This window comes from Colossoma macropomum, unplaced genomic scaffold (assembly GCF_904425465.1).
Source record: "Colossoma macropomum unplaced genomic scaffold, Colossoma_macropomum, whole genome shotgun sequence".
Taxonomy (NCBI): domain Eukaryota; kingdom Metazoa; phylum Chordata; class Actinopteri; order Characiformes; family Serrasalmidae; genus Colossoma; species Colossoma macropomum.
In genome coordinates, this window is record NW_023494796.1 from 4,450,619 (window position 1) to 4,463,234 (window position 12,616).

At 41.8% G+C, this 12,616-nt stretch overlaps 1 pseudogene; it reads right to left on the bottom strand.

The window, feature by feature from the left end:
• Window positions 1-1,291: 1,291 nt before the first annotated feature.
• The window catches only part of LOC118817003, a 304,992-nt pseudogene continuing 293,667 nt past the window's right edge, over window positions 1,292-12,616 (bottom strand).

Sequence of the window (12,616 nt, forward strand, 5' to 3'; positions counted from 1 at the left end):
AAGCTCATGAAGTCCAGAGGATCATGGGAGGCAAGGGCCCTCCAAAAAAGGGGCTGAATGTTAAAACATTGTTAAAACGCCATTGTCTGTTAGTTAAAAGGTATGTGTATGTGTTACTTGTGTTATCCTGTGTTTGGAAGTGAGGTTATTGCGTGGGCATTTTGTGTTGCGGGCTGGTCATTGGGAGGGTGAAGTGTATGACTGGTGGTGACCTCCCCAGTAAGTTTGTGCTTATGTAAGTGTCTTTTCTGTTGTATCAATTAAAAGAACTTCATGCAGCAGAATCATGGCCTACATGTAGAGGTTACCTACATGCTACTGTATGCAAGCCACTCCTTTTGAGGTGGAGACAGGGGTTTGATAGGTTTTAGCATATGAGGTTAATGAATAAGCCATTTGAAATTCATAAGGGAGACATGGCTTTTAATTCCCCATGAATCCATTGAACATAATTATTTTCCTTTGGTCCTGAATCTACTCAGCATAAACATAATACATGGAAAACCATTCTGATAGACCATCTGACAATCATATTACTACAGTCTATATCATTTCTTATTCAAACACATTTCACTTACGTTAACAAATACACCTTTCAAAAGAAAAGAATTATTAAGATTACACGATTAATGCTGGAAGAAAACAAATACAGTAGTTTTGAGGGACAGAATTGCATCCTCCTCCTGACTAATAGAAAACAATTATTGTAGACTTAAAAAGTGGAAAGACAGAAAAATAAAGAAAAAAGAAAAACCATGCATTTCAACATTATAACTAGCTCTTCATTAAGCTTATGGCAAAATCTGATTGAGAGTAACAATTATGTCAAATGACACAGAAAACTCTTCGTGCAGAATAATTGATATTAAACCAAAAAACAAGTTGTCTGAAAGTCTGAGATTCAGTTCTGAATTCAGTCACTGGATGGCACTCTGGACACAAGATAGAAACAGAGTCTTTTATAAAAACAATTTCTCAGCTTTGGAGTGCAGCATGGGCATGATTCTTGAATCCTTCATCATAAAGCGTTCTTGTGTTTAGAGGTAGTTCTGAGTTAATATTAATTTGAGAGGTTTCAATCATATCATGACTATATTCAAACAAAAGGGAAGATTTGTTGTAAAAGCTGAAAAAGATCAAAGAAAGAAATAGCAGGCTGAGAGAGAAAGAATGAAGAACCAAGCTCACTCTCAAATGTGTGTGAAAACATCCACCATTGCATCAGAAACACTATACTTGCTTAGATCTGTTAAATTAGAAAGTAAAAGCCTCTTATTATTGAATGTGGGGCTTCTCAGTTATCATCCACATATAATACAAATGAAACTCATTTGGGAGAAAATATGCAGTATCACATTCAGGAGGATAAGCGGTTTAGATGATGGATGGATGGACACCTTCCCATTTGGAGTACAAACTTTAGGCTTGACTTGTTATATTTTATATTATAAATATACATTATATTTTATGCTTTATGTTTTTTAAAAAAAACAGTATAAAACACCAGTAGGAGATTTTCTGCATAAACAGCTTGAAATCAGTTCTGAAACCACTGTTTCCTGTAGACTTTAACTCTTGAGATGTGCTATGGTAAGGGTGTGATGTGTTATAGTTATTGGTCATTACTGGCCATTTCCAAAACTGCCCTTAGTACACTTGTGGGTCCTTACAGTGCTAAAATGTTTGAAACTCTGTCCACACTCTGAGCAGTGATACGGTTTCTCTCTGGTGTGGACGCGCTGGTGTCTTTTGAGATGACTCTGTTGATTAAATCTCTGTCCACACACTGTGCAGTGATATGGTTTCTCTCCGGTGTGAATGCGCTGGTGTATTTTGAGAGTACTCTGTAGAGCAAAACTCTTCCCACACTCTGAGCAGTGATATGGCTTCTCTCCTGTGTGAATATGCTGGTGTGTTTTGAGAGCACTCTGTTGATTAAAACTCTTCCCACACTCTGAGCAGTGATATGGCTTCTCTCCTGTGTGGACATGCTGGTGTCTTTTGAGATGACTCTGTTGATTAAAACTCTGTCCACACTCTGTGCAGTGATATGGTTTCTTTCCGGTGTGAATGCGCTGGTGTGTTTTGAGAGCACTCTGTAGAGTAAAAGTCTTCCCACACTCTGAGCAGTAATGCGGTTTAACTCCTGTGTGGACGCTCTGGTGTGTTTTGAAATGACTCTGTTGATTAAAACTCTTCCCACACTCTGAACAGTGATATGGCTTCTCTCCTGTGTGAATACGCTGGTGTATTTTGAGAGTACTCTGTACAGTAAAACTCTTCCCACACTCTGAGCAGTGATACGGTTTCTCTCCTGTGTGAATTCGCTGGTGTATTTTGAGATGACTCTGTACAGTAAAACTCTTCCCACACTCTGAGCAGTGATACGGTTTCTCTCCTGTGTGGATGCGCTGGTGTGTTTTGAGAGTACTCTGTAGAGTAAAAGTCTTCCCACACTCTGAGCAGTGATACGGTTTCTCTCCGGTGTGGATGCGCTGGTGTGTTTTGAGAGCACTCTGTAGAGTAAAAGTCTTCCCACACTCTGAGCAGTGATATGGTTTCTCTCCGGTGTGAATGCGCTGGTGTGTTTTGAGAGCACTCTGTAGAGTAAAAGTCTTCCCACACTCTGAGCAGTAATGCGGTTTAACTCCTGTGTGAATGCGCTGGTGTGTTTTGAGAGCACTCTGTTCAGTAAAACTCTTCCCACACTCTGAGCAGTGATACGGTTTCTCTCCTGTGTGAATGCGCTGGTGTGTTTTGAGATGACTCTGTTGATTAAAACTCTTCCCACACTCTGAGCAGTGATACGGTTTCTCTCCTGTGTGAATACGCTGGTGTATTTTGAGAACTCTGTTCGTAAAACTCCCCACACTCTGAGCAGTGATACGGTTTCTCTCCTGTGTGAATACGCTGGTGTGTTTTGAGATGACTCTGTACAGTAAAACTCTTCCCACACTCTGAGCAGTAATAGGGTTTCTCTCCAGTGTGGATGCGCTGGTGTGTTTTGAGATTAATCTGTCGAGTAAAACGCTTCCCACACTCTGAGCAGTGATACGGTTTCTCTCCTGTGTGAATACGCTGGTGTATTTTGAGATTAGTTGGTGTAGTAAAACTCTTTCCACACTCTGAGCAGTAGTGATTTTTCTCCTTGCTGTGTTTCTGTGCTTGTCTGCTAGATGTCTTCATGTGGAGGGTACCAGATGACGTTCGCTGAGTCCCGGAACTTCTTCTGGATGCCATATTATTACATATATCACCAGTTTCAGCAGCTTAACTTTCCTCTTGGTGGAATGTCCTGCTGTGTTTACAGAAACACATTTAAGCTGAGTAGGAAAGTGCAGGAGAAGACATCACACTGGGCATCTTTAATTTCTGTAAGAAAAAAAAGAAATATAAGCTCAATCTGCAATGAAACAAAACTAGTCTAATACAAATCAAGAATTCCATCAACTGGCAGAAACCCTAACCTAATTATTCAATTTCCTGAACTACACATATAAACCACTGATGTCATGTTGAAAAGCAGTGTGTCATGTTGCTATACCAATACCAATAATACCAACAACTTGGCTAAATTGACTGTGATTATTCAAAAACCACCAGCATTTCATACTGTGGTCAACAAAGTGATCCCAAACTCAACATGTTTCATCCTACATATATTTTTCACTGAATGTAAGTGGATCCTCTGCTTTACAAGGTTAAAGAGCTGACATAAAGATGTCGCTACTTGTGTACTTTTTTGGGTAAATTCTCTGAGCTTATTTGTCTTATTAGGCCTTACTCCAAATCATGTATAGACAATTCAGTGCATAATAAATTGTGTCCTCTTGGAGTGTTTACACTTCACAGCCATGGACCCTTTCAAAACTATAGGTTAGTGACTGTTACAAAACAAGACAACAATATAAAATATATCAATTCCTCCTCCTTATAAACTTCCACTGACTGAAAAGGCATTAATAAATGAAAGGCAAGGACATCTATTGAAGTCATGGGTAAAGGTATCATGATTGGGTATAAACTTCCAAAAAAGTCTCTGCAGTTGCCAGTAAAGATGGGTCATGGCTCACCACTTTGTGCCACACTTTGTGACAGAACCATCAAGCAGTTCAAAAAGAACATTAACAAGATTGCTAAGAATTTGGGTCTTTCACCATCTACCCTACATTAAATTGTGAAATCCAGAGAAATCTCAGTCTCAGACTGTTGAATATGCGTGACCTTGGAGCTCTTCGATGGCACTGCATGAGAAACTGTGATGCTGCTGTGTTAAATACAGCCACATGGGCTCAGGAGTACTTTGGAAAACTGTTATCTCTAAACACAGTACGCCACTGGATCAAGAAATGCAACTTGAAACACTTTTATGCAAGGAGAAAGCCATTCATCAATTCTATGAAGAAACACTGCTGAGTTCTCTGGGCCCGAGCTCATGTCAGACAGTTTGAGAGACAGTGTAAATGTGTCCTGTGGTCAGATGAGTCCATGTTTCAGCTTATTTATGGGATAAACGGACATCAACCTCTTTATGCCAAAGACGAAAGGGACCACATCAAGACTTTTTATCAGCGAAAGGTGCAAAAGCCAAGATTTGTCATGGTACGAGGTGCATCAGTGGCCATGGTTTGGGTGACTTGCATTTATGTGAAGGTACCACTGACGCAGAGAAGTGTATTAGGATTTTAGAAGGACATATGCTGCCTTCAAAACAATGTTTTATCTTGAGATGTCCATGATTATCTCAGCAAAACTGTGCCAGGCCTCATCCTGCACATGTTAAAATAGTGTGGCTGTATAGACACAGTGTGCTTGAATGGCCTGTCTGCAGTCCAAGTAACTTCTGCTTCTCTTTTAAAACTGCAGTAGCCACTGTGCTGCAATGAAAAAAAGACACGACCCGTCTTACTCGCCCCGAGCAGCTGTACCGCACCGGCACATTTCAAGCCTTTCTGTGTTGCTAGGAGTTAGATTTGGCTCCTGTCCGGCTATGGACATGTTGCTGACATTGTCGGTCACAAGAGCAGGTTTTTTGTCTTCCCCTCTTCACATGCTTTTCTCAGCACTGCCCCAATATTTACTCCTATATGTGTGTCGTTCAAAACGTGTGTTTGAAGAACATTATTCTTAATTCGCCAGTCAGAGTCAATGAAATGACAGGTTATGGTTATGTACGCTTCTATGGTACACGGCGTTCAGCCATCTGTTGTGTTGCCACTCGCCCTGCGTTTTATGTCATTTTGTACTTCTTGATACAGTTTAGGTATGCAGCTTTCACTGAAGTGTTGGCCAGAGGGAATGTTGTATTCCGGCTCCAGCATGTGCAGAAGTTCACGAAAGCTTTCATTTTCTACTACACTATAGGGCCGCATATCCTTGCAAATGAAATAGGAGATGGCAGACGTAATACACATCAGTCTTTTGAAAGTAGTTGGGTCATTTCACTTTTTTCTTACTTGAGTCTTTTTTTTCAATGATATCCTTGGTTAACATGTCATTTACTACTACTAAACAATAGTACTAAGCAAAGTAGCTTTAGTGCTGTACAGATTTAGAGTAAAACTCTTTGTTTAGCCTACCGCATTTCACAATGTTAATTGCATTTGTTTACAGTATCTACTCACTGTTACGTTGTTTTCTGCTTATCTTCTCTTATACTCTCCCTAATCTGCACCTCCACAGACATTCACAGCTCTCACACTACACCCCCCTCTAAACAGCCACCATAGACCCTCTTACCAGCTCTTAATCTACCAGCCATTGACCTGAACCCCCAACCCATTCACAGCTCTCACACTACACCCCCCTCTAAACAGACCACCTCAAACAGCCACCATAGACCCTCTTACCAGCTCTTAATCTACCAGCCATTGACCTGCACATCCAAACCAGATATTCACAGATCATTTATACTGTTCTATAATAAACTACTATTTATTCTCTACGTTTGTACATATAATGGACTCTTTTTGATGATGAAACAGACTTTGTTCATATTTAGCCACACTAGCTAAAAGCCGTTGATAACAAACTGTTATCCAGCTAACATAAAGCAGCTGTCTGAGTCACATTTACCAGAGATTTTGTACTCGGTTCTTTAAAAGGCTGATGCTACAGACAATAAATCCACCAATTTCTCTGACATCAGCTCAGTATAAAGAGCTAACATTAGTGTAAAGTCTATTTGTGTTTAAGTTCACTTCATTAATAAAAGGTCCTAAAAAACAGAGAATTTCACATAATTCACAATTTACTGAAAGAACATCTGAAGGTCAATATATGCAGTTCATGTCATTATAAACACCACAGATCTGTAATGTAGAGGATCAGATTCAACCTTAAAAAGACTCATTACAGCCAGAACATATTACTAGTTTGGTTGAGTGATTTGCTGCAGGATAAACACTAATTTTAAGATTATACTAAGCAGTAACATTAAAATCCATATCCTACAAATAAGTACAAAAAAAGAATAATCACTTAATCACATGATCAACTGCTGCAGCCAGTGTATAAACCCACTTTAAGCTTTGTGTATTCTTATAAAAACACCTCCATATCATACACAGAAAGGGAAAAGCCACATCTGCTGCTCCTCAGACATACAGCCCATTTACAAACCACCATCTGAGACACCCAAACACACACAAATTAAGATATTTACGTTAACTATCTGAATATTTCAGACGGTAGACATTAATAAACACAGCGTGAAGAAACACATAAGTTCCCCAAACCCGGTCACAGCAGCTCCTCCTCTAAATCACAGGATGCAGGATGAGCAGCGTTTCCATCAATGAGGCTCTAACAGACATTTAAAGACCCTCATCAGTCAGTTACACCGACATATAAGGACTGAAACCAGCTTAAAGCAGCACTTACAACTCTTTAATCTCAGACTGAGTCTCCGTTTCAGAGTCTCCCCCAAACACACCGCGCTGTCCTCATGGAGTTCCACCAGTTCCACCGCCTCCGTGTTCGTAGCCCACCGTAACACCCCTATTACACGGGACTCCCGTATTTATCATAATATATGCTCCTCCTACATTAGCTGACACAGCCTGTAGCTCCCACCACAAACAACTGTCAGAAAAGGGAGATCAGAATGCAGCTGCTAGCCTTCCGTTAGCAACAGCAGAGCTAAAACACGGTCAATCACACTCACAGCACATAGAAAAGATTTGGAAAATAAAATACATCAATACATATATAGAGAGATAAAATAGATAATTAAGTAATGAGCCTGTTTTGAAAATGTACACAGTGAAAAGTGCAGATTCTTCTTTTGAAATGTAGTGATTCAAAGTAAAAAGTATTAAGTGACAGAAATACTGAAGTAAAGTAATGAAGTACTAGTTAAGACTTAAGCACAGTAATGAAGGACTTGTGCTGCGTTACCTACCAGGTCTGCTCTCACAGCAGAAGAGGAGGAATAGCAGTGCAGTGTAGGCTGTTCAGAGGATCTTCTGTGTGGAGTTACAGACGCGTCAGTCAAAATCGTGTGTGAAATCAACATTGGTGAAGAGGAACAGATGGAGGAGGAAGAGGAGATGATGATGAAGGTGAAAGTCATGCCTTTTTAAGGGGGATGAATGAAAGAATGGTTCCTGCTGTTCAAACAGAGGAAGAATACACTGAACCTCCTTTGGTTACAAAGCTTAAAACTGGGTGGGGGTTAAAAATGGGGCAGTAGAGCATCTCCCTTGAGGCTCTTTCAGCTTTGTTGAGTATTTTGTTCCTTCATCATCCAGAAATCCCTGAAGATGGAAGACCTGTTTAAAGGACACAGTGATGGTATGATATCAGACGGACAGCAGGACGCGCTACTTTCATTCTGGAGTTCTTGAAGTAATGAAAAGTCATCTGTTGAAATGTGGTCTCTCACTGAGAAATGGAAAAGTCTACAAATAAACGTTTACACATTAACCCTTTTTAAAAGTTCCACAGTGCACTTCTGGCCAATATTGGGAAAGTTACTGAATTTGGCACATCTTCCACCATTTATGATGATATTTTTTTTGGAAAAACAAGACCCACATCACACAGTCAATTCATGCGCAATGTTGCTGCTAATCTAGAAGATTATAGATTCCTCTGTAAAAGAAAAAATGACCTTAAGACTCACCTGTGATAAACCTGCCTGTTCATTCTTAACCAACACAAAAGGCCACAACACATTCCATGGATGGGACAAATGTACCCAAAGAGAGAAGCACCTTCTTTATCGAATGAGTTCTCTAGAAACAGTTTTTGTCTTGACAACCGATAATTCTTTTGAACAAATCACAGATGTGGACCATCACTGCAGTCCTCACCATATCTTAGCCTTAGTATAGGATTCATATCTAACTTTTCTGTACATTACATGCATTCAAGTCTGCATGGGTTTTCCAAAAGGTTGATTAGTCTGTGGAAAGTCAAGTTAAAGAGGGACAGATTGGTAGTTCAGCACCAACATTGCCAGATTACCACAGACACTCTCTGTCCCAGATCTGCACCTTTTTCTAACTTTAGAAAAAGCTAAACTAATTAAACAAAGGCTAACAGTTAAGTTTTTAACCTAGACTTAAAGATGGAGGCTGTGTCTGAGTCCCGAACACTGACTGGTAAGTTATTCCAAAGCTGGGGGACTTTGTATGAACACGCTCTTCCCCCTGATGTAACTTTATTAATTCTAGGTACTAATAATGATGTGTGATCTAAGTGGGCGTGTCGCTTGATGCTCCTTCGGTTGTGGCAAAAGTATAATGATCATGACTGCTGTCCTTTTTGTTTTACAATTTCAGAGAACTTTACAGAACGTTTGGCTGAAGATGTGCAGATTCATGATCTTCTGGATTCAGTCTCTGCTCTCAGGAAATTCATCTAGCTGAATTCTGCCTAAAGCTTAAAGATGGTGAGAGTTCATTCTGCACAGGAGATCAAATCTCTTTAGCTGGAAACTCTGAACAGTCAGATAACAGAACGTCCATTATATACCACAGATTCAGCAACAGGACTCAACCATTGGCACGATGGCGCCCACTGTGGAAGATGTCTTTGTGTGTTCCTCCTGCAACCAATGCTATTTATTATTTATTTTAACTTTAATATTCATTATAAATGTACAGTATACCTACGGAACAGTTAGTTACAGTAGAGAGGCACTCCTGGAGATCCATAAAGTTCGTCATGAACTTACCTTTAGGCTTCCTTACTTCAACTTTCTTTTTCGCTCGTACTCCACCAGCACCAGCCGGCAAGGCCCAGCAGCACCGGCCTCGGGTGAGCGGCGCAGCCGACGAACAGAGCGCCAAAGCGGAAACGGGGCAAGAGAGGTGGGCTACAAGCTAGGCTAAAGGCTAGGGCTATGCAGTCACTGCTACCTAGCCTGTTGCTAGCTAATGTTCGCTCCCTCAAAAAAAAGCTGGATGAGCTGAGAACCAGAATAACAACTCAGCGTGAGATTAGAGAGTGCTGTGCTCTTATTCTCACAGAAACCTGGATCTCGGACAGAACGCCAGACTCAGCGATCTAGTTAGAAATGCACTTCGTCCACTGCAGGGACAGCACGGCAGCATTGGGAAAGAACAAGGCAGCGGTGTCTGCATCTACATGAACAACGGGTGGTGTTCAGACGTAAAACTGTTGAAAAACACTGTTCAGCTGACTTAGAACTGCTGATGGTGATTATTAGTCATTAGTAAACAAGAGAGCGCACACCCGGACGCCGTGTTCATTGTTGCCGGCGACTTCAACCACTGCAACCTGAGGTCTGTCCTCCCCAAAGTATCATCAGCACGTTAGCTTTCCGATGAGGGAGAGCAACACACTCGACCAAGCCTACAGCAACTTGAGGGGGGCTTACAGAGCTGTGCCTCGGCTGCACTTCAGACAGTCCGACCACATCTCTGTGTTCCTCTACCCAGCATACAGACAACTCCTCAAGCAAGTACTTCCAGTGAGTAAAACTATCAAAGTGTGGATTGAAGAAACTGATTTAGTTCTTCAGGACTGCTTTGACAGTACAAACTGGGATGTGTTCAGAACTGCTGCCGTGAGAGAGGATGGTACTTGATCTAGAGGACTATGCTTCTGGGGTAACAGGCTTCATCACCAGCTGCATTGAAACCAAAGCACTGCATAAAATACCCCAACCAGAAACCCTGGATAAATGGTGAAGTCCGGTCCTTGCTACATGCTTGCCATGCTGCATTTCTTTCAGGCAACGCTGAAGACTACAAAAGATCTAGATACGACCTGTGTAGATCTATCAGACAGGCTAAGAGACAGTACAGGCTGAAGACGGAGAGCTACTACACCACCGCAGACTTCCGGCGCAATTGGCAAGGACTCCAGCATATCACCAACTACCAACAGAAAAACAGGGTGTTCACAACCAGCTACTTTACACTACCTAATGAGTTGAATGAGTTCTATGCTCGCTTTTGAGGCCCTCAACCCTGGCCGACTGAGAGACGTTATGGCCAAGGAGAGCACACAGAACACATGGCTCACTGTGACATCAGTGGAAGTGCGCAGGAACTTGAAGAGAATAAACCCACGGAGAGCAGCCAGCCCAGACAACATCCCCAAGCGTTGCAGTCAACACTGCCCTCCACACAGACCTCACACACCTGGAGGGCAAGGACACGCATGTCAGAATGCTCTTTATTGGCTACAGCTAAGCATTTAACATGGTCATCCCACACAAACTCTCAGAAAAGCTCCTCACTCTCGGACTGACACCTGCCCTCTACTACTGGGTGTTGAACTTCCTAACAGACAGGCCCCATTCAGTCAGAGTCGGCAGCCGCACATCCAGCACAAGAACAGTGAGCACAGAGGCCCCCCAAGGCTGTGTGCTGAGCGCCCTTCTGCACACGCTCTTCACGTACGACTGCGTGGCCTCCCAGAACAACACTAGCATCATCAAGTTTGCTGATGATACTACTGTCATTGGAATGATCACTGGTGGGGAAGAGACAGCGTACAGGAAGGAGGTGGCTGGGCTGGTGGCCTGGTGTCATGACAACAATCTTTCCTTGAATGCAGACAAGACCAGTGAAAATGATTGTTGATCCAAGGAGAAAGTGGGAGCTGCACACACCCCTGTACATAGGTAAGACAGAGGTGGAGAGGGTGAAAACCTTCAAATTCCTTGGCGTTCACATCAGTGAGGATCTCACCTGATCTCACAACACACACCTCACATCAGGAAGTCCCAGCAGTGACTGTACTTTCTGCAAAGGCTGAGGAAATTTGGCATGCCAGCCTAAATTCTCAGCACTTTCTACAGGAGTACGATCGAGTGTTCTTACCAGTGCCATCACGGTCTAGTATGGAAACTGCTCAGGACAGAAAGGCTCTCCAGCGTGTGATCAAAAATGCACAGTCCATCTCAGGAGCAGCCTTCCCCTCACTACAGGACATTTACCACACCAGGGTCATCAGGAGGGCCCACAACATAATCAGGGACAGTACACACCCCCAGCACAGACTCTTCACACTCCTACCTTCAGGCAGACGCTACGGGAGTGTGAAGTCCAGGACTACAAGACTGACGAACAGTTTCTATTTACAGGCCATCAGGCTTGTGAACACATCACTCACTACCTCTTCTCCCCTCTCACTCTGAACTGCTTCCATTCATAAATGTTCATATTTTATATTGCATGTGATTACAATTTTACCAAAATGACCCTCCAGATTCTCTACTTTCTTGGTAACTTTCTGTTACAAAGTTACTTTCTGTGATATTTTTTCTTTTTCTTGTTCTCTATCATTCACTATTTTTTTGTTTTCACAGTTGCTATTCATTTTTATTCCTTTTTAAAATGTGTACTTAAAAATACACATTTTAATTAAAACTGTTTTAACTGTTTAGCTTGTTCAGGTTGAAAACATAAAAGTCTCTAGAGTGTTGTTCCAGCATATTAGATAGAACCAACAGAGAACACTACTAAGCGCACTGTAAAAAAAAATAACCCAAATCCTTAATGTTAGGCAAATTTAAAAGATACAGATGGCCCAACTTTCTCATGATTATTTAAGTCACTTAACAACCTGTATTGAGTTTATGAGTGTCTCATAGCAGAAGAGCTGCATCAACTGACAGGTTCAGGTTGAAATAACCTTTTTCCATGAGGTCTATTACCTGGGTCAGTCTGCTGTTGAGCGAACTGACCCAGTAGCGTCCGACTGATTCTTTTCACACAAGGAGCTACATAACAGAATACATCAAACCCAGTGTACAAAACTACACATATACTCAGCCATTAGCAGACTTCATTTAGTTTGTATTGTACATTCTCTGTAGCTGCACAATGTATATCAAATCTGGTTTACCGCTGGAAGAAAGTCCCCAAGAAGCAAGGAGTCCAAGTCAAGTACTTCCGGGGTACATATGCCCCTGAGCAAATCTCACTGAAATGAGTGGGTTCTATTGCTAAGGATTATCTCCAGGTCCTATGATTCCTCCATGCGAGTTTAATGTACCTTATGGGTCATGAGTAGGTGCTATGCAGGTTTGTCCATCTTTGTTCTTTGCAGGTGCTGGTGTCAAAGAGGGCGACTTCCCACAGGCTGGAAAACAAAAAAACCCCAGCGCGAAACCAGACGTTTTCTGTGTCGAGAC